Here is a 26,575-nt window from a genome sequence, read left to right on the forward strand (position 1 = left end):
AATGAGATCTTTTGCTGCTTCCAAAGCCCCTATCCACTGAGTTACAGGCACTCTACTCCTGGCACCATGCAAGAGTCTCTCCCCTGGAAACTCAGGGAACCCCTAGAGTGCCACTACAGAGCAGGCTAAGGCTGTCCTTCAGTGACACTGCTCCCAGCCCTCAGGTTCTGGCTCCTGCATTACATACTCCCGGGCTCCACCAGCTCCGCTGCATCTCTCAGCTGTTTCTTCTGAGCTGATGATTATCTGAGCCGCTGCTGCCCTCCTCTCCCCTCCATGGACCTGAGCTCTGAGCTCTATATCCAAATGCCTTTTAGATATCATCACAGAATGTCTCAAAGTTCTGTCAAACACTAAATATCCTAAATATTTTTTTCTCCCCCTCTCCCCAAATCTCCTCCATGGGCTGAATTCTGATGAATGAATGGCACCAGCACTCAAGTCAGTGACTCAAGACAGAGTCATCCTCTCTTGGGCTTCTTCAACCAGACACCAAGCTCTACTCATTCTGCCTCCAGACTCTCATCTCTCTCCTCTCTGTTCCCTGAAGAGTGACTGAATAAACCAGATGCCCTTGAGCTCCATCCACATTCCCACTTATCGGTAAATGCTCTGTAACCTTCCTCCTTGTTGTTGCCTTCCATGTTTCTTACCAGGATCATCTTTCCAAAATGTATATTGCATCAAGTTAGCACATTTCCCAGAGTGATCTTGGGTTTGTCATTAAAAGCCCTTCATAATTTGTCCTTTACTCACTTTTCCACTGGAATTGAATCATTGGCTCATGTACACTTCTTTAAATCTCCGGACTCCACAACAGCAGTGAGGGATGGTATACAACACCGGGGCTCAGGACATTGGCAGTGAATATAGAGTTGTGTTTTCTGAGAAGAAAGTTAGATGACAACTTTGATATGTCAAAGGAAAAACAAAAAATGGTTTACTATTTGAGATAAACAACAGTCTTGGAGACACCAGTGAACACCAGCAACTATGGGCTTCCATGTTTCATATTTCAACCAATGAAACAAAACGAAACAAATAGCTTCAGAAAGCAAATGGCATTATGGAGAATGTAGGATAAGAATGCAACCTGCAGGAGAGGCAAGGCTGAATGAATGTCAGTCAAGGCCTATAACATGTGACTCTTCAAAACAAGACCCTTGGCTTAATGAGAAACTTATCCCATCTATGTATGATATATATCAAAGTGCATAAATGCATCTACTGTCATGTATAACTAAGTAAAACAAACTTTAAAATTAAAAAAAAAATGAAAGAATAGGGTGTTATCAAAAAACATGGAGCCTTAAGTTTGATATGAGTGGTAGTTCACATTTTAAAAGTTTGGATATTTGAGCTGAAGAGATAAAGGTAAAAACTTCATGAAAAGTTCCAATAATAAAATCAAAGGTGATATCAAGTTAGAATAAAAAATTATGGGTGGAGAAAAAAATGTCTAAATTAAAATATGAAACTTCCATGGGAAAAAATACTTCACAGTACAGTTAGTTATTACACAAAATCCTCATTGCATATGACCCTGATGCCATCAAGATAAAACCAAAGAAACTAGGCTGAAACATGAAAAGAAGTAACTATGGGACTGGTCTGCCTTAGCATTTCTAAGTGTGAGTGGATAAGAGGAACATGACATTAGAAAATAGAAGGATCAATAGTAGTTTCTGAAGAGAGCTATTTGTTCTCTCCTAGATGAAGTAGAATCTGTCAAATACAGATAGTGGGTTAATAGCAGGGTAGATATAAGCTGTCTTCTTCTGCATTCTTCAGATTAAAGGAATTTCTCAATCATTTCAATGAAATATTTACATTGAGACAGTGCAGATTTCTTATTTGTTTGAATATAGACTTAAAAATAAAAAATTAATAATAAAAAAGCATCATACTATTTAAAATATTGCAGAAGAAAAACCACAGTGAAAAAAATTGCAGAGAGATAGCACAACACTTGAAAACTTTATTAGTGACACACATAAACCTAAGAAAAATGGCAGCACTGTTTTACATGGATTACATGGTTAGTAAATGCACAGATATTACAACAAATAAGGTACTTTATTTACTTTGAAATAGACCTGAAGTTTGCTAGTAGAACTGGGTATCAGAAAAGTTGTAGCTCATGGATTCATGGGAAATGGTGGACAGAAGGTTATCTTAAATTGGGTGGATAAGGGTGGGTCTTGTTTATAACATAGGTGGCTAACTGAAGTAGTTAGTTGGTAGATGTTTGAGATGTGTGGCTGTGTGCTTTTGGTATATTATTACATGACTCATTTCAGCTGGGTGCAGCTTTCTGCATTCACCTAGTGTTTTGCACAGACAAAAATTGTGCATAAGAAAACGTAAAATTCAAATTGTTGCCTAATGTGTCAATTATGTTGTAATAAATTCATATTTCCAAAAAAAAAAAAAAGAACCAATAGAGACCAAGAAACAGATGAAAGTGATAATACTACCCCACGCTGCAGGATCTAGGAAAACTTTCTATCAATGTCAGGGTACACGGAAGTGCACTGAGGAAACAAAATGGTGGTCCACCCAGCTCTCCCTCATGAAGCAGAACGTGTCCCTTGATCAGAGACACAGTCTGTCTAAGCAGAATTTGATTTGTGTGTGTTTTCTTCTGAGATAAACAGAATTGTTTCTTCTGTCTCCCCATCTCAGATTTCTAGAACTATTTGGAAACCATAACTTACCTAAAACAATCTGATGTGTGTGTGTGTGTGTGTGTGTGTGTAGTAAATGCATGCTACGAAGTCGGTTCCTCATGAGTAATAGTGATGGAGGTGTGAGTGAAAAACATTGTAACAATTATGGTCCTTTTAATACAGATTGAGCAACCCTAACCCCAAAATCCAAAAATCTAAAATGCTCCAAAATCCAAGAGTTTTGAATGCTGACATGGTGTCACAAGTGGGAAATTCCCTATTATAAAACATTGTTTCATGTTCAAAACTATTATAAATAAAATTACCTTCAGGCTCTGTGTATAAAATACAAATGAGCCATGAATGAATTTTATGTTTTGATTGGGTCCCCTTCTCAAGATACCTAATTATATTTATGCAAATATTCCAAAGTTTAAAATAATCTAAATTCAAAATGTTTCCAAATCATTTCAGATAAGGAATATTCAACCTATGATCATAAGAGAAGTAAGGCAAATATTATTTTATAGCACTTAATATGCCTGTATGTACAAATCGGTTTTTAGAACAATGCTATAGTAGAATAGCATACACTACATTATGAGAAAAATAGATTTAAAATTCCAAAATCTCAGTAACTAAGTTACCCCAATACAAGTTTATTTCTTGTTTATTGGAAGTTTGACTCAGGTAAGTAGTGATCTCCTCCACCTTATAACTCAGGGTTCAGGCTCTCTCCATGCTGGGATGCCACCCCAGGGCACTGTGGCAGAAAGCAAACCAGCTTGACCCCCTGAGCCTAATAATGACACAGACACTGCCACCCTTGGTGAACTGGCCAGAACTCATCACAGGAGAGGGTCTAAGAAATGCTAGCTCATGGATATGCCAGGGAGCACTAATTGTCTCTTTCTCAACCTCGGTGACAAAGGTGATAACATAATCCTCGTGATTTTTACAGATGATAAGAAACTGGCAAAAGGAAAAAAAAAAATAATGAATCCAAATTCACGCTGTGAGTAAGTGGCAGACCTGATATTTAAACTAGATGATCTGGCATCAGAATCCATGCTCTCAAATATTATGTTGTGTTGCCTTAGAAAGTAACAGACACACAAAAGTCATATTTGTAACAGAGAAACTATGAATGAGAATAGAAAATCCTCTCTTGAAACCCAGAACCACATAACTTGGTACTGGCTGGACACTGGCAATTGAGCAGCAAAATGTACAGTGGCTTTCTGTGGAGCTGAAGGCAGTCAACCAGCGGCTGGTAGTCAGCACCCCAGGGAAAGCCCTGCCTGGTACCTACTGGCAAAACAGCAAGACATGCCTGTCTAGACACAGCTTGTCTTGCTGAGATGAAGTAGGGTGGGGAAAAGCAGATTGACACACATAGGAAAGTCCAGTGTTAAAAAACCCAAGATAAAGGGAACAGGAGATTGGCAAATGTAGGGGTCTGCTCTAGAAAGGTGAGCTAACTTTTCTGTAAAGGTCTAGAGCAAGTATTTTAGGCTTTACAGTTTCTGTCATAGTTCCCTAACTCCACAGAGCTGCAAGGAGACCATATATAAAGGATAGTGTGTGGCTATGCCCTGCAAAAGCAGACTGTGGGCCAGATGGGTCCCTGGGCTCCATGGTTTGCCAACTTCTGCCCTAAAACAAACAAACAAAAAAACTACCTAGACGTCACAGAGAGTATTAATCTATAGGATATATAAAGAACTCAAAACACTTAACACCAGAAAACCAAATAATCCAATCAATAAATGGGCAAAGGAACTTAAAAGATACTTTGTAGAAGAAATATGAATGGTCAATAAATATATGAAAAAAATGTTCAACCTCTCTAGCAATTAGAGAAAGCAAATTAAAACACTGATATTCCATCTCAATCCAGTCAGAATGGCAATTATCAAGAATAAAACAATAATAAGTATTGGCGAGGATGTGGGAAAAAGATAACTCATACATTGCTGGTGGGGTTGCAAATTGGTGCACCCACTCTGGAAAGCAGTATGGAGATTCCCCAGAAAACTTGGAATGGAATCACCATTTGGTTGGTTTCCAGCTATTCTACTCCTTGGTTTATACCCAAAGGACTTAAAATCAGCATACTACAATGACATAGCCATATCAATGTCATAGCAGCTCAATTTATAACGGCTAAACTATGAACCCAACCTGTGTGCCCTTCAACAGATGAATGGATGAAAAAAATGTGGTATAGCTACATGATGAAATATTACTTATCCTGAAGAAGAATGAAATTATGGCATTTGATGATATATTGATGGAACTGGAGAATATCATACTAAGTGAAATAAGTCAATTCCCCCCCCCCAAAAAAAAACAAAGGCCAAATGTTCTCTCTGACACACAGATGCTAACAATAAGGGGGAGGAGGGAAGAATAAAAGTTCAGTGGGTAGACAAAAGGGAATGAAGGGAAGGGAGGAGAATAGGAAAGACAGTAGAATGAATCAAACATAACTTTCCTATGTTCATATATGAATACATCACCTGTGTAACTCCACAACATGTACAACCACAAAAATTGGATCCTAATTAGAATAAGTTATTCTCCATGTATGTATATTATGCAGGATACACTCTACTATCATGTATATCTAAAAAGAACAAATTTTAAAAATTAAAAATAAAGGAAAGGTAACTAAAATTCAATATAAATGATCAGTAAACACTTGAAAAATACTCAATTTTATAAGAACACAAGAATTACAAATCTAAAGAGTAATGTGACTATTATTCGTGAGCAACTGAAAGTTTTTTTTTAAATACTTATTGTTAGAGAGGATCCAGTGATATGATTTTTATACATTTTTGATAAGAGTGAAAATAAATATTATTTTTCTTGAATTTAATTTAATAGGTCAAGAAACTTGAAGACATTATATACTTAAAATTCTATTTCCTATTAGGTGCTGCAGAACTTTTTATAAGAATTATTATCCCAACATTACTTAAACAATTTTAAAAAGAAAAACGTTTGAACTATTAACAATAGGAAAATAGATAAATAAAATATGGTGCATCCATGAAACAGAATATTGTAACTCATCAAAATTTCATTTTTTAAAACTATTTAGAGATAAGAAAAATAATATGCTAAAATACTAAGTGAAAATAGGATAGAAAATTATGTACATAAATATGTATAATAATATACATGCATAGATATGTGCCAATTTTTAAATGTATATTTAAAACCCCAGAAGATAAAGATGGAACAGAAACCATAAATATTAATGGTAACTAAGAATGTAGGATTATAGGAGAGTGCATCTTTATTTTCTCTATTATTTGCATTTTCCACTAAACATTTCAAAAGCAAGAAATAAAATTTATAAAACACAAAATGAAATTCATGGGTTTTTTGGGTCAGACCTGATTTGAATTTTAGCTCTCCTAAAATCACTTGCAGGTGGTCTTGGGCAAAACACTTTATACCCCTAACCTTGATTTTCTCATTTAAAAAAAAAAAGTGAAGATAATAACACCCACTTCCATGATTGTTTTCAAGGATCGCATGAGCTCATAGACATATAAAGTATCTATCACATAGTAAATTCTCAGTCAGTGTCAGTTACACTTTGAGAAGGCATACGAGTTTGGGATTGCATGGGAAAGGATGAGACTAGGAAGCTGAGAAATAGCCATATACGTTTTTATTTTTATGAGCAACAGCCAAGGGGATGCATGGGGTTGCAGGGAGGAGAGGAAAGAGAGAAAGAAAGAGAGGGGTGTGGCATCTCTTCCCAGTCAGGATTTGGGTGACTGTGAGACAGCACTATCAGGAGCTGAGTGACAGAACAAGAACGCAGAGAAGCACCATGGTTCCTCCTCTGAACACAGGAGCTGGGAGAGAAACCTTGTCTTAGAAGGAAGCTGGCAAGGAGCCCTCAAGGACCACAGGGGAGGATCAAAGGGGTGGGGCTCAGTACAACTTGCCCCTCATCGAGCAGAGCGTCTGCATAGATGACCAGGTGCACTGCACACCAGATCCCACCACTGTGGGTTTGTTCCCTGAGATTTCCCGCCCACTAGCCAAGTTCTGTGACAAAGCACAGGCATTGCAGAAGAAGTCTACTGGGAGGAGAGGGAGGTGAATGGGAGGCCCAAAGAGAGGAATACCAAAGAAAAAGTAGTGAAGAAAGGACTTGGCACTAACAGTGGGGTCCCCAGAGCACAAAATCTCTGCGCCTTCACCAAGGAATGCACTGAGGATAATAGCCCATTAAATGACACCAGGGAGGTGCCAACAGCAGTTGGCAAACAGTTCCTCAAGTCTCCCTGGCTCCTCTTCACCTCTCAGCACCCCTCCAGGGGCATCTACATACCAGATGCAACTGCCAAGTCAACTCCTCTCCTCTGCCTGACACTCCCACCCACTCCCTAGACCCCACTAAACCTGCAGCTTTTGGGGGCTAACTCCTTTTTTACCCCTTTTGGTACTGGCACCCCTTTCTTTGGCCTTCTGAGTTTCTGTGGCTTCCAGAATCCTACACTGACATTCGTGTGGCTCTCACAGCTCTGCGGTGGCATTGTCGGTGACCTCGTCTTCTTGCCCACTAGACTATGTGAAGGCTGTCCAACAGGCCACTGTTGCTCAGGTTCCTAGCCCGGCATCCAACACACTAATGCAGCTGGTGCCTCTTAAGGTCACTTTTCAGCATGTCACCACACCCAGCACAACTCTCCTTGAGCTTCTGGACCCATCTTTCAGCACACAGAACAAAGTGATCTCAAAAATCACTTTGATTTTGGGAAGCAATGAGGAGCCACAGGAACTATGGATTTAAGGTGGGGCAAGAAAGAAGACCAGGCTACAAGACAGCTGCATAATTTCACCTCATTGCATCTTTTGCCAGTCTTCCCTCTGTCTCACGTTCCCTGCAAGACTGTGGTATGTCTGCCAAAGGCTGGGCAGAGATGAGTGAAACAAATTAGGTGGCCAATCTCCAATTTGGCTAATGGTTCTTGCAGTCCATATAATTTTGAACCTAAATCTGAAGTCTATATTTTCTTGGCCATAAAGGCAGCAAACCAGTTCTTGGCAGAACTGAGGACATGATCTTGTCAGTAAGGTAATCAGAACAAGCACTATCTATTTAGCACTAACTATAAGCTATGTAGTGTGCTGGGTGTTTTATATATATTATTTCAATTAATCCTCAGTATAAACCTTTGAGAGAGCATTGTTGGCCCAATTTCACAAATGAAGAAATTAAGAGTCTGAGTAACTTGGACTGGAGATATAGCTCAGTGGTAGAGAGTTTGCCAGTCTGTGCAAAGCCCTGGGTTCCATTCCCAGCATCACAGCAGGGGGGTGGGGGCTGTTTGAGTAACTTGCCCAAGTCACATGACTAAAAGGTGGTACAGTCAGAATTTGAAACAAGTCTTTCTGTCTTAGCCAAACTGTACTGCCAAGATTCAGGAATATAAGGAACTTATTAGAGATCACTCTGAAAACCAGCAATTAGGAAAGACCTGACTTCAAATTAGATGTTCAACTGTGGTGGTAAGTGACTTATCTAAAAGACAAAGAATCTGGTTGGATTATTGATAAGTATGCAGCCTTCAAGAGACTTAGGTTGTGCTGGTAGCAATCACGGACCTCAAAAGCATGTTAGAAGTTGACCCCAATTAACACCACTGAGCATTATCAGTTTGGCTGTAATATCATGTAACTGCTACAACATCCTTAAAGGACCAGGTTCTGTTTTCTAGGGTCATTGATGACAGTTCTGTTTTCAGAATAAACAGCTAGAGTGGGATAAGAATTCCCAGTGGATATTTGGCCTCCAGAGGTGTCTATGAACCACATTTTAAGCCCTAGAAATAAATACATCCACTCGCCAAAAGGTCTGTCCATCATGTTGGCTCAGACAAAGATAAACCCAATTAGGTATAACCAACAAAGTGAGGAAAGTTGCTGAGCAGAGGAAAATTCCACACCATTAAAAAGGCAGCAAGACAAATCTACTTTTCTATGGCTTTAAGAGGACCTGGGGTGACTGGATTAACTCTGACATCTGTGCTCAGATTCGAACCTTTGGTGGAAGAAAAGCTTATGGCTTAATTTTGCAAGACCCAGCATGGAACCTTTGTTGGTCAGCAGGGAGATGGGGTCTGAGAAAATTGGATTAGAGCTCCTGATATAAGGACTTGAGGGGAAGTATAATTATAAGCAACTCTAGCAGACCTGTCTTTTCCCTGTGTGATGTTTCAATTCCAGAAAAGATCACAGGGTAAGAAAAAATAAATCTTTACTGATCTGTCCCATAGAGCAAGTGAGCTGATCTTAGACTGCAACTACTGCTGGTAACTGGGAAAAATAAATCCCTTTAAAGACAATGATTTTGAGCTATTATTTCCATCCCCCCATTTGTGGAAAAAAAAAGTACAGTCAGCAACTGAAGGTAAATTGCAAGAAGGAAGACTGCTCTGTCCTTTCCTGTCACTGATGTTCCTATATCTATCTTCCCACCCATTTGGATCAGCAACCACCTTTGCTTTTCTTAATACAAAGGTGTCCATGAGCTGTTCTCAATAGAAATTCCTCCTTCAGAGTTCTCAGAACTCCTATCATTTCACTTACCCCACCGTATAATAACTGCTTACAGTTCTTCCCTTATGAGAGTAGAAGCTTTTACTCTTGTTCATTTATGTAACCCAGTGCCTACTACAGTGTTATTCAGACCGTAGGCCAATGTTGTGTTATAATAGAAGAATTTCCATCTAATAACTCAAGGCTGGAATTGATGATGTAGACACTGCAACATTTTGAGAGGTTTTCACCAATATGTTTATAGTAGAAGTTTAGCTGTTGCTACTGTTGGCTCCCTTGGGCAATTGCCAGATTTGCACTGGGTTTGCAGTCCTGTGCTTGACTTTGTGCTTAAAAGACTCTTAATCAGAATATCTACAATATGCATATTTATAAACCAAACAGAACCTTGAAAATTTTAACCTATCTATCCTTAACAATGAACTCTCTCTCTCTCTCTCTCTCTCTCTCTCTCTCTCTCTCTCAGGAAATAACATACATGGAGACTTAACATATTATATTAGAGTATAAGAAACAGATAACAGAGAAAATATAGAAGAAGGCAATATTTTAAAAGATGTTGACTAAATATTTTCCCAAATATACAGAAAAGAGATATCCTCAGATTTAAGGTAACAAATAATCCCAAGAATAATAAATCATTAAAAACTCCAACACTAGAAACATAATAATGGTATTGGAATGCAGCAGAAGATATAAAGGAATAAGGAAGTTAGGGAAGAATGAGGGGAGGGAGGGAAAAAATAGAATAAAATGAAACTAAAGAAAATCCTAAAAGCAGAGAAAAGGGTTACAAAAAAGCACAGATTACATTGGCATCTAATTTCTCAATAACCACAATGAAAACTAGTAGCCAATGTAATAATTTTTAAAGGAGAGAGGAAATAATCACCCCCCTAAAATGCTATCACCACAGAAACAGTCTCCTAAGAACAAGAGTAAAATAAAGATATTTTCAGAAAATAAAAATTGAGACCCCCACTCTAAAGGAATTTCTGAAGGATGTAGTCTAGAAAAAAGTAAAGTGGGCCCCCAAGGACATCTGAAATGCAAGAAGTAATGACTAGCCAACAAAATGTTAAATGGATGAATTTAAAACATTGATTTGAAGAATTAATATGATTAAAATATCCATACAACCCCCAGAGATCTACAGAGTCAATGCATCCCTATAAAAATACCAACATCCTTCACAGAAATAGGGGGGGAAACTTAATATTCAAATGAAACTACAAAAATTCCCAAGTAGTTAAATCAATCTTGAACAAAAAGAGCCAAGCTGGCATCACACTACCTGACCTCAAGATATACTATAAACTCTAATAACCAAACAGCTTGGTTCTGGCCTGAAAACTGACATAGAGACCATTGAAGAAAACAGACAGCCCAGAAATAAGTCCATCCATCCACTGATGTTTTTCAAAGGTGCCAAGAACACCCAGTGGGGAAAGAACCATCTCTAATAAATGGTGCTGGAAAAAACTGGCTGTTCAAATGCAGAAGAAACTCAGCCCATCTCTCACCATATGCAAAAACAACTCAACATGGATCAAAGACTTAAATGCAACACTCAAAACTAGAAACTTCCAGAAGAAAACACAGGGGGAAAGCTCTATGACAGGACTGGGCAAAGACTTTTTAGAGAAGACCTGAAAAGTATAGGTGACAAGGGGCTGGGGTTGTGGCTCAAGTGGTAGAGTACTAGTCTAGCTCGTGTTAGGTACTAGGTTCGATCCTCAGCACCCCATAAAAATAAACAATAAAGATACAGTATCCACCTAAAACTAAAAAATTTATAGGTGACAAAAACAAAAATAGGCAAATGGGATTATATCAAACTAAACAGCTTCTGCACAGCAAAGGAAATAACAGAGTAAAGAAACAGCCTACATACTGGGAGAAATTATTGGTAAATCATACATCAGATAAAGTGTAATGTCCAAAATATATAAGACTTAAACTACTCAACAGCAAGAAAACAAATAATCATACTTAAAATGGGTAAAGTATCTGAAGAGACAGTCTCAAAAGCAGACATACAATGGCCAATAGGTGTATGAATAAATGATCAACATCAGAGAATATAAATAAATTAAAATCACAATGAGATATCATGCCTTTTAAACTGACTATTATCAAAGAGATGGGTAGGTGTTGGTGAGGATGTGTAAGAAAGGACCCTTATGCACTGTTGGTAATATTGTAAATACCATTTTAGAAAACAGCATAGTGGTATCTCAAAAAACTAAAAGTAAAATTACCATATTATCCAGTACTGCCAGTACCAGGTGTATACCCAAAGGAATTTATATCTGAACACTAATGCACATGTTCATTGTGGCATTATTCACAGTAGACAACATATGCAAATAACCCAAGAGTACATCAACAGATATGTGGATTTTAAAATGTGTTGGAACGGAATACTATTCGGCTCTTAAAAAAAAAAAAGGAAATCCTATTATTTGTGACAACATGGAAGAATCAAGAGAAGAATTATTTTAAGAGAAATAAGCCAGGCAGGCACAGAGAGACAAACACCATGTGATCTAATTTACATGGGAAATTGCAAAAACTGAACTCACAAGAAGTAGACAGTCAGATGGTGGCTACAGAGACTGAGAGACAAGCACAGAAGCGGAGAGGGGAGAACTTGTCTATGGATACAAAGTTCCAGTTAGGAGAAATAAGTTCTGGTATTCTAATTCACCATAGGGTGACTATAATTATTAACAATATATTGCAAGTTTAAAACAGATAAACAAAAGAATTTGAATGTTCTCACCACAAAGAAATGACAGTAGGAGTTTAGCTGTTGCTAAGCTCATAGAAATGTCATTGTTACCTGGGTTAGTTAATGTCAAGTTGTCTTCAAAAGAAATGGGGAAATTATTCTAATTCATAGTCACAACTGCCATATAAAAGTCATTTGAGAGGACAGATATTCTAATTACCCTAATTTCATCATTAGACAACTTATATACATATATAAACATCATGTTATATTCCATAAATTTATAGTTATTATTTACCAATTCAAAATAAACTATTTAATAAAAAAAATCTTAAACGATTAAGCAAATATTTTCCCAAGTTTTAGGCTTACAAAGCTGAATAAAACAAGAGTTCCTGTCTTCAGTGTGCTGCCATCCTGTCAACCACATAATCCTTCTGGAAGGGTGGATAAGACCTAAATGTATTAAAGAAAGAAATAGCAATTAGAAAGGGGACTGTAGCTACATGAATGGTGCTAGGATTTCAAGCCTAAAGATGCCAAGACTCCAAGTATTGGGTCTTTGAATTAACATTTCAAAATTCAAAGTTTTAAAAAAATTAGCGGGACATGGTGGTGCACGCCTGTAATCCCAGTATCTCGGAAGGCTGAGAAAGGAGGATTGTGAGTTCAAAGCCAGCAATGGGAAGGCACTAAGCAACTCAGTGAGACCCTATCTCTAAATAAAATTCAAAATAGGGCTGGGGATGTGGCTCAGTGGTTTAGTGCCCCTGATTTCAATCCCCAGTACAAAAAAAAATTAACCTCAGTTCAATGTCAAGCTTAAGCAATCAAGGTGCAAAGTAGGTATCTCTCATGTTAGACCAAAGGCCTCATTCCAGAGGAACCCTCAGATTTCTTCACAGGAAATCATTTCAGATAGATCTCTCCACATGGATACATACAACATTCATGTGCTAACAACATTCACTGCTCTCCCACAAATGATCAGCACTTGCCCTAACTTGGGCTTCAGAAGGTGCAATCCAGGCTAGTTGTTCATGTTTGCAGAGAATGGCAGCCTCTCCCCAGAGAGTAACCGTTACCTACGGACGGCCCTTCACCTCCTATTGTAGTGAGACTGATGTTTAACTAGAATCTCTTATTTTCCTTGTCACTAAGCCAACAGAGAATTTTGTTTTGTTTACTCATGTTTTTTACAAAAGTAATTTTATCGGGTCATATTCTGTGAGCCTGCATTTTGTGTTTATCATATTCTTGCGAGTTAAAAATAGTTGTCTACAATGTAAGTGTTCCCTAACAGTATTTGTTCAGTTTTTCTTTTGTGTTTGCTAATATTAATAGTTTTCTATACACTTCCTGGTGCACATGTGCAAGTTTCTCCAGAGTACCCACCAAGGAGTGGAATTGCTGGGTCATAGAAATGTCATTGTTACTGTGCTATCTAATGTTAAGTTGTCTTCCCAAGAAATTGGGAAATTATTCTAATTTACAGTCACAACTGCCGTATAAAAGATTCTGTTTATCCACATCCTCATCAATGATTACTATTGTCCAACTCCATTTTTTTTTGTTCATGTAGTGGGTATAAAATGATACCTCATGATGATTTTAATTTGTGTCTCCTTAATTACTAATGAAATTGATGACCTTTTAATATGTTGATAGACATTTATATTTCCTTTGTGAATTGCTTTACCACTTGGGGGGTATTTTTCGGTGGGGTATAGGCCTTCTTTATTCTGGGTTCCAGTCCTTTTTCAGTTAGTTGAGAGGTAAAGATATTTTCCCAGTTTGTGGCTGATCTTCTTACTCTCTTCCTGGTATTCTTGGTAAGTAAAAGTTCCTTGTTTTAATAAAATAGAAATTACCATCTCTTTATGTTTGGTTTGTGCTTTTTGTGTCTTTTGACTTCACAGAAGAAGGGAGCTTCTTATGAAAGGGGAACCTTGAAATTTCTTAGGAGAATTTCTGTGCAGGAGAATCCCTTTATGGCCTTTGGCAAGGGAAGGATCCAGAAAATTCTCATCATGAACCACTCTATATTTTTAAAGATTGTGGGGATGAATCAGGAGGTAGGTTCAGCCCTGGCCACTTTTGTTTTCATCGTTCTCCTTGCAGAAGAAGGCTCCTCTGGGCTGCTGTCAGAGAGGGTCTCAGAATTGAGGACCACAGGCACAGCCAAGGCAGAGGAGGGGGTTTGGTTCCATCCCTCTTACCCAGGGCCACCACCTTCCCAGCCCAGCCCCACCACACTTTTTTCACCTTTAGTTCTTTGTTAGGAGCTCTGATGGGGGTCTGTTTCCGCTAATCTTAACTGTGGCAAAATGCTCCAGGAAGTCTATTCTTCTGGTTACATATGGAATTTCCTGGACTTCAGTTGATTGCTTGGGATGGGGGCTGATTAGATGCAGCTATTTCCAGGCATCCTTGCCTTTTCTTTCCTGAAAAATGATTGTGTTTGAAATATATTTTTAGATGGGGCTACAGTACTCACATATATTTTTCTTTTTACTGTACAATTTCAAATCCAGTTTTCTTCCAGAAACACACACACACACACACACACACACTACAGACATACACACTAGGAGCTAGTGTGACTTTCAGCAGTCCTACTCTTTAGGTGAAAATTATTCTTATATTACTTGTAATTTTTGTCATCTTAAAGTCCACTTTTCCCAGTACAATTTCTGAGGCTTCTTCCTCCCCCTTCCACTCCCAAATATCTATTTATGGACCATTATCCCCTTCTCCATCAACATCTTCTCAGCAGAGCTGTATGCCCCAGGGGGACTGGGCTGGTGTGAGACTCTGCCATGATGAATGGATTTCTTTTCACTCCCAGTAACTGGCTGGCTTCCACCAAGGGCAGCTAATTTCTTTCTAGCTACTTGGAGTAAGTAGATTAGGTTACCAGTACTGCTGCTTATCTCATTCTAGAATCAATGATCCAATTCACATGATCACCAACTATAAATCTGGAGAAACTATTACACAGAAGCCCTGGTAATTGATTAGTGGGTATTTCCTGAAACAAATCATTTACAAGGCAATGCTTTGGTTCCCAGCCTATTTTTGAGGCAATTAGGACCTACTGAGTTGCTTATTCATTTACTATTTGATGATGGTCATTTATTTCTAGTCTAATGTCTGAATCTTACCCCTAGTTTCTCAAGGTTCTGGTCATCAGCTCTTTCTCATTTCTCTGTTGTGTTGTTCTTTCAGGCAGATGCCCAGTTTGCAACACAGCTGATCCTCGGCTTCCATCTGCCTATGGATTTTGATGGCACTGAGATAGAGTTGTTTTGGTCCTTGGAACAAATTGTAGCCAGGATATTCTGCCTTCTGCCTGACCTTCCCAGGTCCAGCAGTCCATGTCATGGGAAAGGGCCGAAAGGGATGAGTGGGTGGAGGACACGCTCCTAGTACCCTGACTCTTTCCAGCACCTGCATGGTAATGGGGCATGCCAGCAGAGAATGGTTGTTCTTCAACATTAGGGTCTGCTTGAGGCTGGAATCCTTGTTTTTTTCCAATCAGGTAAGCATAAAGTATTTATGATTTTGTAATTTGGTCTGCATCAAATTACAGACTGTACAGATCTGGTCAGGTTGAAAGTTGGGTAACAATTTTTATGATGCACTGAGCTCCTTTTTAGAACAATGTGATTGTGCTAAGTTTTGCCTGCAACATTTCATTTAATCTTTTAATTCTTATGTGTCCTGGATGGGATCATCCACATCAGAAACCTAATGTGAGGGAGATGGTGTACATTGTCTAATAAGTCATTCAATATATGTGAAAAATTTTCACTCAAACATAGACCAAGATAACACAGAAGGGTGCTTTTAACCAAAAGGACTCTCCAGTAACTAACAGAAATCCAAAAATGGCAAGCTCACAGAAGGCTGGAGTAGTCAGGAACAATAGATCAGAAGGAAGGGGTTCCTGTAGAGCAATATTATTCCATGTTCCTCAAACTTTATTTCTTATTTTTGTGGTTAAAAAATATAACATAAAATTATATAGAATACTTGATGAGTTTGTGTGCACAGTGGACTGTAACCTTCCCTGTCTTGGTCCAATTTTAGTATATGCACTGCCAAAAACAGCATCTCAAACTTTTTATCTTATAAATCACAACACGAAATACATTTTGCATCATGATTTCATACACATACCTATATAACTGAAACACAAGTTTACTTTGTGATACATGTCCTTGTCCTCTGCAGTGCACTTCATTATTCTACTGTATTTTATATCTCTTGTGCTTTACAACGTACAGATACTGGTCTGTAAACACCAACACGCAGAAATTGAGGCTCAGAGATGTGTTGAGTACCTAGCACAGTGTCTTGCAAATAATAATCCTAAGTGTCTGCTCTATCTCCACACATGATGTGCAAGCTGAGCCGCACCCCAGCAGCAGTCCAGAGATAGAACCCAGGTTTCTTGGCTCCCAGTGCAGGGTTTTTAAGTCAAGGGCAATTTTTAAAAGAAGAGAGATTTCTCGTGGCAGAGTTTCTTTAGAGATCAACAGAAGTAGGAAGAAACATTGAAATCATTGGAGACACACATCACCCCACAATGGGCAGTGCCCCAAGGTCACAGGATGCTAGAACAGAATTGTCTCATTCCAAAGCCCACACTCTCTTTGATTTTCTACTTTGGTTGTTCAGAAAAAATAAACTGGAGAGCTCTGTAACATTACCAATGCCCAGGCTACATCAAATCAATTTAATCAGAATATTTAGGGGTAGGGTTTTCGAAGAGCTCCCCAGGTGGTTTAAATACAGAGCTACCACCTCCATGAAATGTAGAACAGATCCCTTAAAACCATTCTCATTAATCCCTCCAGCCCCACTGAAATCTCCCCTCCAAGCCCCAGGGACTCCTAACTCAAATTCATAGTCAAAAGTAACTGCCCTTCCACTGCATTCATGTAGCAATCAGATCTCCCTTCATCCTGTGTTTATCCCCCGGCTGGATGATGCACTTACTGGCTGCAGGGCTTATGCCTTACTCATAGTTGTATCCAAGTGTGTAATAAATATTTACAGAATGCCCTTTGCTCAGATGGCTCTTCTTTGCCAGACCATCCAGGCTTCTGGAGTCTACTAGGAATCAGCTGTCACGCCTAATGAGGGTGATTAAAATTCTCCCCGGGGTCACTCCTACAGAGGACAAGAAGGACACTCACTCCAGGGGTTGCAGAATCCTGATCAGTGAGAACAAGAGTCACTGAAGGCTGTGAGACAGTCACTTCAGGCGGTGGGAATTTTCTCTCCCCATCTTTCTTTGCTAGTGGTCTCCTCTGGGTTTCCAGATCATCCGGGGTTTCTAACGAGGCGGTGCTGCGCCGAGTGCAGAACCCTGGGCCGGAAGTAGGGAAAACGGACTTCCTGTGCCGGGGGTGCCCTTCGCTGTGGCGTGTGGTGGGAACTCAGTTTTCGGTTTTGTTCGCTGGGAGTGACAATTGTCACACTCTGCTCCTTTCCCCCTAGGGGATTATACAAGAGCTCCTTATATTAAAAAAAAAAAAAAAAAAAAAAAAGCTTCGTTCAGGTCCTTGAGCTTTTCCGAGGACAGCTTTGTATAAATATAAGATACCTTTTGTTATTGTTTGTAGCCAGAGGGATTTGTGGAAAGAAGTTGGGAGCCAGCAGCGCTCATTTTTATAGGCAGAAAATAGCTGTTGGAAAAAACAACCTGATGTGTGGAGCACAATGTTCTTATCGAGCAGACAGAATTATCTTTCCCAGGCAGCCATGAACACAAAACACCTGGTACACACGTTTCCTGACCCTTCACATATTTTGAAAGAAAGAGACCTTTACCCTGACCTGTCAAGCAGTGATCTCCATGAACTTCTGTCCACAGACTCTCCGACTGTTATCTTGGCTTGCTTCTGTGCACTGAAATGGTAAACATCGCTGATCCTCACTAATAGGACATCTTCTCCAGATATCACTGGGACCTTATCAGATCCACACATGCATTTCTTCTTCCTACGAATGCGGCCTCTGAGGGGGGCGCATCTCGGCCATGTCAGGGGCTAAGAGTCAGGGGCTTCCTGCCTCCAACCCAACACTGTGGGTGCAGTTGAGGAGATAAGGACCGAAGATTTGATCCCTACTCAGCAATCACCTAAAACCTTTGGGAGAGAAAACAAAACAAAAGTCACTGAAAAACTTTAGCAAAACATACAGATCTATCTATTCATGAGAAAATTTATTGCCTACCTTAAAGGCACGAAAGTATTAAAAGAAGGTAGAAATCAGCTAGAAAGCTACACGGAGGATAAGGGTACAACCCACCTGAGAGGTGGTCGGTAATGTTAAAGTGAATGAAGGCAACTTGACATGGGTGAAAAGGTTTGGAAATGGTGGAGGAAGGAGCAACAGCCATACTTGGGATGTCACATAGGCAATAGTTGAAGCATTGGTAGTGGAACAGAGTGGAATGACCTGGGTATGTCTTTCTCCAGCCATGCATTCTCAACAAGTTATGTAACTCTGAACACATGACTTTCCTTCTCCATAGTGATTAATTAGTGCTAATACTTCTGTTGTCATTTGGGGGGGACAATGAAATGAGATAAATACAGGAAGAAATCTTAGCCTACTGTCAGGCATGTAATAACTATCTAAACCATGTTTATTGTTGTTGCTGTTTTTTATTATTACTAGGGAAAATGTAAGCAATGGAAGGAATTCATCTATATATGGGGAAATTATATTTTCCTTGTAATCATCAAATAATCAGAATACTTGGTACTGTGTTATTTAACTGAATTTGATCAGACGGCACCTGCTCCCTGCAATACTGTGAAAGAAAGAAAGATCATGAAGGTTTATTCCCTCCCTCAAGCCTCTTCCCTCCTCCCAGCTCTCTTCCCATGGCAACTATTTCCACCTCTTCTGTGCCACAGTGAACTCATAATCTCTCTCATAATCTTTCCACTCCCCTCCTACCCAAATTTGAAATCTCATCTCCCAGGCTGGATGAGAGGATGATGAGTTACAAGGGATGAATCTGCAATGATGGCTTCTCAGATATTCGTGACAACATGTAAGACCTGGGGACAGAGATCCTCTTGGATGTTTCTGGACCTATTAAGTCATATCTGGTTAGCTACACACCTCAAACATAGGGAGTGCTCAGCAGGAGAATTTTTAGGTTCTTTTTCAAATCAAAATCTCAAGAGTAAGAACTTAATTAACTTAATTCTGCATTGTCCTCCTGAAAGACACACGTATTGGTGCACTGATGATATAACTAAGCTACGATGTCACAGGTCATTAGCGCTGTCTTATGCCATTGTGTAGTTTGTGCATTACATGCAAAAGTCAGCTGTCCACCCAGCTGCATCCAATCCTTTCCCTTCTTTACCCTGCAGATGATAGTCGTGCTCCTACTGAAGTGGCCTGAGCCACATTCCTGGCTCCAAATTACCTACAGGATAAAACCTAAACTTCTCAGCCTGGCAGATAAAGCTCTGCATATCCATCCTGGCCTTTTTCTCTGCTTTCTCCTTATCTCTTGCTGTGATAAACTTTCCCCAGGTCCCCACAAACACCTCGCTCTTTTAAGACATTGCCCTTCAATCCAAACACCTTCCCCAACCTTCTTCAACTCCACCAGGATCATTGCTGAAGGAAAAGCTCTCATGTCTCAGACTTTAAGCTGTGCAGTTATTTGTTCTGCATTGTTTATATTCCCACAGTTAAACACTTAGTGGATGTTTAAAATATTTCTTCAATGAACGAATGCATTCGGATTTCAATGACAGCATTGATGGCAAGGTAGGGTAATTGTCCTACTCACTTGGTTACCTCATCAGACTGTGAGCTTCTCCAAAGGGGGAGAGGATGTGAGTGTATCTGTTTCATCTATACCCTCAGATCTGACTACAGTGGCTCTTTCGGTAAGTTTTAAGTCAAGGTTTGACAAATAATTAAATTTCTTATATATCTTTTGCAAATGATTTTTTTTTTTGGTGTCATCATGCATTATTTCTTTCATGATTACATTTCTTTCCTTTGTTGATGTAGAGTTGGGGTAAAAGAAAGGGAAGAGAACAGTGTTCTTTTGCTGTCTTATCTCTCCAATATAGCAAGAATATGGAAATATGGGGAGGGGAAACAGGGGAAGCCTCCTTGTAGGTTGGAGTCCCTGGAATTAGAAGCTGAGAGTCTTCTGAAAGTGCTCACAAGTGAAACCTAGAAGGGGCTGAGGGCAAGGGCTGAGGCTGTAGCTCATTGGTAGAGAGCCTGCCTCATATGTGTGAGGCCCTGGGTTCGATCATCAGCACCACATAAAAATAAATAAAGATATTGTGTCAACTTCAACTAAAAAAATATTTTTTAAAATGTTAAAAAAAAGAAGAAGGGGCTAAGGGAAGCAAGACAGGACAGGGGACAAGCAAAACCAACACACAGATTTAGTTGCAGATAAGTCCCTGCCTGATCCCATGGGAAGCTAAGGAACAAGGAGAGCCTCCAGAATTGTCCCACCTTGAGGGAAGAGGCCTGTGTGCTTTTACGCCTCCATATTAGTAGTTGGCTATAAGCCACGCCCACAAGTGAGGAGATAACCTTGGGGAATTTCAAGGGGAGCAGCTTCTGGAGGCTCAGGGAAGTCTTCAGTGGAGATAGAGGTTATTGCTCACCAACATTCATGGCAACTGAGCAAGGCAGGCGCCCTTCTGGTAAAGCCATCTGAGCAACACAGCCATAGCCCCACCACACATCCAGAAGATGTTAGAAAGTCTAGAAGAGTTATCCAAGATTTTATTTCAAACCCACCTCCTCCAGCTTAGCCAATCTAATCGACAAGTTATCTGGATTAGTTCCTCACTCCTGAACAGATTAGCATCAGCAAGATAGAAGAGGGGCAGAGACCCTGGAAGGTAAGTGCACCAACAGGAGCAGAACAAAGCCAGGAGCCAAGAGGCACAGCAGTCTGGAAGCCTGTGGGCAGAGCCCCGAGGACTGTGAGCTAAAGATGAAGTCTACGATGATTTTACAACAAAAGGTTGGGTAAGCTGTATTGGACATTCTAAGTGTAGGAACACAGGGTGATATGCAATGTAATTTGTAAATATTTCATTTGAAATTTGGAAGCTTGAGGTGTGTGAACAATGATATAGATATTTTATTTTTACAAAATATCTCCTTCTGTGTCAACCTTAACAGGTAAGTGAGGTGTTGCTGGCTACTCCTCAAGGAATCTCTTCTGCCCAGGAGCTCATGGAACCTTCCAGAGGATCACTTCAGACTTGTTTAAAAGTTCTGGCAGTTTTGGTTCCACCTAGCATGTGGGATTAAATAACTGGGGCTGAGGGGAGCCTTCTATAATCGCCACACTTACGCTTCAGTGTGATATAGGGAATGCTCTACCCTGGCATGGGACAAATGGAGTTCAAGTTCCTCCCTGTCATTAACATTTGTGTGGCCCTACACAAGTCATTTCTCTTCTTTGAGTCTTGCTGTCTTCATCTGTAAAGAGGAAATGCTAATATTTATTATCCATTATTAATATTTACATTGTACATTACATGAGTATATTTTATAACGTATTGATACAGTTTGTAGAGAAACAATATTATACTGTCTCACCAGTCTATTGTGAGGAACAAGCAAGATAATATTTGTGAATTTGCCTTGTAAGAGACAAAAAGAATTAAAAGTGGTATAGTTGGAAGAGTCCGCTCTTCATCTTCTTCTTTCCAATGAACCTTTTGATAGTTTTTCTAAAGCTATGAGCTGGTGAGAGACCCACAGATGCCATTTACCATAAATTTATTCTGTCCCTGTCCATTGCCATCTGCCTCCCGTGCTGCCCTCTGGGGAGCCAACCTGCCCCCCATTTCTCCATCCTGTTCCAGAATGGCTGCCTTTGGAGAATGGGGTTTCTCAGGAAGGACATTGCACAATCAGAGAGGCTGATCTGCCAAGACTGTAACATTTTTTTCCTGGAGCATTTTCAGGAATGTGTCACAGGAGGTGGGGGAGATGGGCAATGGAACAGAGAGTACTAGGCACCAACAACCAGGTAATAAACTGTCCAAGCATTCCTTTTCAAAATCTAATGAAGACATCAATCTTCATTAAGTCAAAGGGTCTGGGGTCTGTAGCGGTGAGATTTTCTGGGCTGCTTCAAAAAGCTGGAGAAACAATGGCCAAGATGCAGACCATAGAAATGAGAAGCAGTGAATTCTAGAACTTGATGATGTCTATTTTCAACAAGTGCTGAATTTGCCAATAACTATGATCCACAAACATGAACCTCAAGCTCAGTGTTGTGCTGGAGCCAGATTGCCTGGGTCAAGAGGGCTGCTTATCATGGCCCTTTCCAACTCCATGCTCACCAAAGTCACGCTAGAGGCTTGTAATTGGCCCCAGTGGCAGTATGACACCACAGATTCAACAGCTGATACGGATGAGGCTGTCCCCCCTCTAGAGAGTCATCTTTCCAGCACACCACTACTTCATTTTATATCTCAATGTCAAAAGACATGTGGAATCCTGAAGTCACTTTCCGAAGGGCAGTGTTGTTCTCAAATTTCCATGTAAACCACTGGGGGCAAGAAATCTCATGAATATAATAATAAAGAATTCTTTACTTTCAGATTCCAAATTCACCTTCTTCAGATAGCCTCTCTTTTTCTGTAGAAAGTAGGTGCTACAGATCTGAGAAAGGCCTGAGGTGCTGTTCTCCCAGGGTCAGTTGATAGATTTTTCCATGAGCTCCCAAGGTCTACCAGTAGGAAAGATGCCTCCAGAAAGAAATGTTCCCCACAGAGAACAACGCCCCCACCCTACCCCGTGCAAGCTCCAGTGAGGCTATGGAAAAGTAGGGGTAAGATGCTGTTCTCTGCTGGGGGAAATTTTGCAAAACACTTGGATTCAGTGGAAAGTGATCAGCCTTAGCAAAAAAAAAAAAAAATCTAGTTTTCTTCTCTCTTCCTATACAAACTAGGATTAAAAAAAGGGGGGACAATGAAAACACAAACATGCACAATATTCACTTCCAGATATCTTTCTTTTTTTCTATAGACCTTCCTTTCACTCTGTTTTTGTGGCTTTACTTGATGATTTTTACCACTGTTTCCCATAACTTCCTTGAGGTTGGAATGAAAAGGAGTAGGGAAGAAATTAGCATTTAGAAGGCACCAACTATATATCAGATACTGGAGTATTCTTATTTAGTACAGCAATCATGCAAGGAAGGTACCATTATTTCCACTTTTTTCAGGAAAGGAAAGGCCAGAATTATCTAAGCTTACTCAACTCTCTTAGTACATTTGCTGTTGCTTTAACACAATATCTGAGACTGGATAATTTATAAAGGAAAGAAGTTTATTTAGCTCGAAGTTTCAGAGGCTCACAGATCTGGAAGTGGGTGGCTGCATCTGGTGAGCATCTCACACTGCATCATATCATGGTGGGAAAGAGGAAGGGCAAGAGTATGCAGAGGAGATGAGGGCTGAGGGCCAGACTTGCTCTGTAAGGAGAAGCCACTCCCATGAGCAAGGCATGAAACGCTCTTAAGGACCTAATGATCTCCTAAGACTCTCATTCCCTCTTGACACTCTGTTCCACTGGGGACTAAGTCTCAACATGAGTTCAGAGAGGACAAACTACTTTGAAACCAGAGCACCAACTAATGGATTTTGGAGTTGGAATTTTAATACACATCTCCCTGACTTCATATTTTATGTTTTTTCTGCCTTTTCAACTATAGTATTGACCTATTGAAAAATAAAGTTCAACTGTAAGCCCAGTTCTGGAGACAAGGTACAGCCTGAGACTGGTCCCTAGCAGCTGGCCTTCCAAGGGACACAACTGGATGGTCTAGTGAAGTAAAGATGAGAACTTTTCTAGGGGTACAACTTGCCATTTCTTGGGGACAGTTTTGAGACAAACATTAAATATTTTTTGCTATACTCATTTAAAATGTAAAGTAGAAGAAGAGCATGGATATTGGAAGTGAATATTTTATCTTGTTGTTGGATGATTTAACAAATGATACCTTAGGAATCTAATATTGGTACCCAAATATTTTTAATAAACATAAAAGTTACATATACAATAATAAAATATTTTAAAAACTTTTATTATGAAATGCTAAAGTCTAGCAGAAAATAGAAAGGGTAAGAGAGAAAAAGAGAAAGACTGTGTATATTTCTTAAATTTTCAACATGCTCAGTTGCAAGCAACTTTAGAACCTCCAAATGGAAACGTATATAGTTGGAACACAGGAGAAAGGTTTGGATTATAGCAATGGATTTGATTTTGACAGTATGTAGAAGTATCTAAAGCCATAGGAATGGAGAGGATCATCAATTAAATGTGTATATAGAGAGAAGGTAGGTTATAGAATTAAACCCTGAAAATTTTCCTGCATTTAATATCCAAAATTGTTCAGACTTCTAGAGTCACCCAAGTACCTCCAGCATCTCTGGACTTACTGTTTCACTTCCTTGGTAAGTTCTATGCCAAAAAAATAGAGGCATCTAGTGAGGACACAGAACACTGCCCCCTAAAACTGACATTTCAAACTTGTCAGAGTTTTTTCTACACCAGTGAGAAACTTGCATCCTGGGAGAACTCGCACTTTTTAGAAATAACACAGGAGAACTTATACTTCTAATTAGGATGTAGAAACAGTCAATAGAAACAGATTCAAAGAAGACCTGAGTTTTTGGAATTGCCAGATTGGGTGTGTAAAACAACTTTTATAAATAGTGTTAATGAACTTATAGAAAATTATGGATATAGTAGATAAAGAAATGGATTATTTCAAAAGAATTATTCAAACACTAAACAAAACCAAGCAGAAAATATAGAACTAAAAAATATAATATCTAAGCTATCTGGGGCTTAAGAACATCACAGAAGAAAGGAGCAGTGAATGGGAAGAGCAAGTGACAGAAATATTCAAGCTGAAAGAAAGAGAAAAATGAATACATTATCAATGATCATAAAATAATATCAAGTTTATAACATCCATGCATTGAGTCCCAGGAGTGGAGGAGATAGAGAATCAAGTAGAAAAAAAAGTTTGGAGAGGAAATAATGATTGAAAATTTGCAAATTTAATGAAAACATCAATCTGAGAAAACCACTCCTAGACATATGATAGTCAAATCAATGAAAATAAACTGAAAGAACATCTTAATAGCAGTCTCCTCAATAATGACATATATGCCAGGGACAATGATATGAATGATGGCTGGCTGCATACTGGAAACTGAAAATCAGAAAACATGACACAAGACAATGGAACATCTTTAAAGGAAACAATACTGTCACCACAGAATTCTGTATCCAACTAAAAATTCTTCAAAAATCAAGATAAAAGAAAGATATTTTCAGATGACAGAAGCTAAGAAAATTCACTGCAATAGACCTACACCATAATAAATGTTAGTGATAATTTTTCAGCATAAAAAATATCCATATAGAAACTTGGAGATGCAGGATGGAAAAAAAAAAAAAAACAGTGAGAAAAATGGAGGCTTCCAGTTTCCAGTCCAATGTTTAAGGACCTTAGAGGCCATCACTCTGTTTTACCAGTAAAAAACTGAGCAAATTGTAAATTCAGCAATTCTTTTTTCAATTCTTCATCAGAGAAGTGAGGACATAGGACAGATCTATGTCCCTAAAATTGGAAAGACAGGCAAATACAGAAAGAACCACTTACCAGAGCAGAAACTCCTGAGCAGTGACCACCTTAGAACCAGTGCTAGGGGAGGAAAACCAAAAATGGAATTGATTAGTTGCTAGAGACTCTGTGAACCCTTCTGGGCAGACCCAGTCACAGGAGGACTCCCACATTTTTGTGGGTTTTACTCCAAAAGCTTTACCAGGTCCTCAGAATAAATATCAGAGAAAAATTCCTCAGTGCTTCTGGCAGGGGGAAAGGGAAAGAAACAAATTTGAAATATGCCAGAGCATTCTGTTCTTCACAACAAGGCTTGCTCTCAAGAGAAATTATTTTACCAGAGCCTAATCTGCTAGAATTTTAAGAGTTTTACCAAGAGGAAGAGAAATACCCAACTCCAGCCTTTCACATGGGGTAAGAGAAGTACCCAACTTCAGTTCCCTCAAGCCATCTCCTAAACCTAAACCTAAACCCAAGGCACAAAGCTAAGAAGTACAGATAAAGTTTGCAGCCCAGAGACACAGGCACACCAAAAGTCTGGAACCTAATTATGAGATTTACCAAAACATTACTAAAGAGCTTTCTATACAATTCCATTTACTCAGTACAATATATGCACCTTCAAAAACAACAACAGTAAAATAGATGTCATAGAAGGAGCAGAAAACATAGTTTGAAGAGACTGAAAAGCATTCAAACTAGAGTCAGATATTGCAAGAATGTTGGGATTATTAGATCAGAAATCTTTTTTAAACTACAATTAATATGCTAAGAGCTTTAATGGAAAAGTAGATGATACGCAAGGACAGATATATAATTTAAGCAGAGAGATGGAAATCCCAAGAAAGAATCAAAAAAGAAATACTAGAGCCGGGCACAGTGGCACATGCCTGTAATCCCAGCATC

At 39.3% G+C, this 26,575-nt stretch overlaps 1 long non-coding RNA gene across 3 annotated transcripts in view; it reads right to left on the bottom strand.

Annotated features, from left to right (window-relative positions):
• Window positions 1–25,784, bottom strand: part of LOC124106057 (uncharacterized) — a 34,438-nt gene extending 8,654 nt beyond the window's left edge. Inside the window, exons 1-5 of one of the 3 annotated variants that reach the window (XR_009228623.1) lie at window positions 25,709–25,784; window positions 17,199–18,152; window positions 14,260–14,438; window positions 12,367–12,450; window positions 757–884 (exon numbers count right to left, since the gene is read on the bottom strand). This is a non-coding gene — a long non-coding RNA (uncharacterized LOC124106057). Of the gene's footprint in view, window positions 1–756; window positions 885–12,366; window positions 12,451–14,259; window positions 14,439–17,198; window positions 18,284–25,708 lie in introns of those variants that run through there. The other 2 variants (XR_009228628.1, XR_009228634.1) reach the window with 2 other exon arrangements.
• Window positions 25,785–26,575: the final 791 nt, after the last annotated feature.

This window comes from Marmota monax, unplaced genomic scaffold (assembly GCF_021218885.2).
Source record: "Marmota monax isolate L192 unplaced genomic scaffold, Marmota_monax_Labrador192_F-V1.1 WCK01_AAM20220418_F8-fsc00025, whole genome shotgun sequence".
Lineage (NCBI taxonomy): Eukaryota > Metazoa > Chordata > Mammalia > Rodentia > Sciuridae > Marmota > Marmota monax.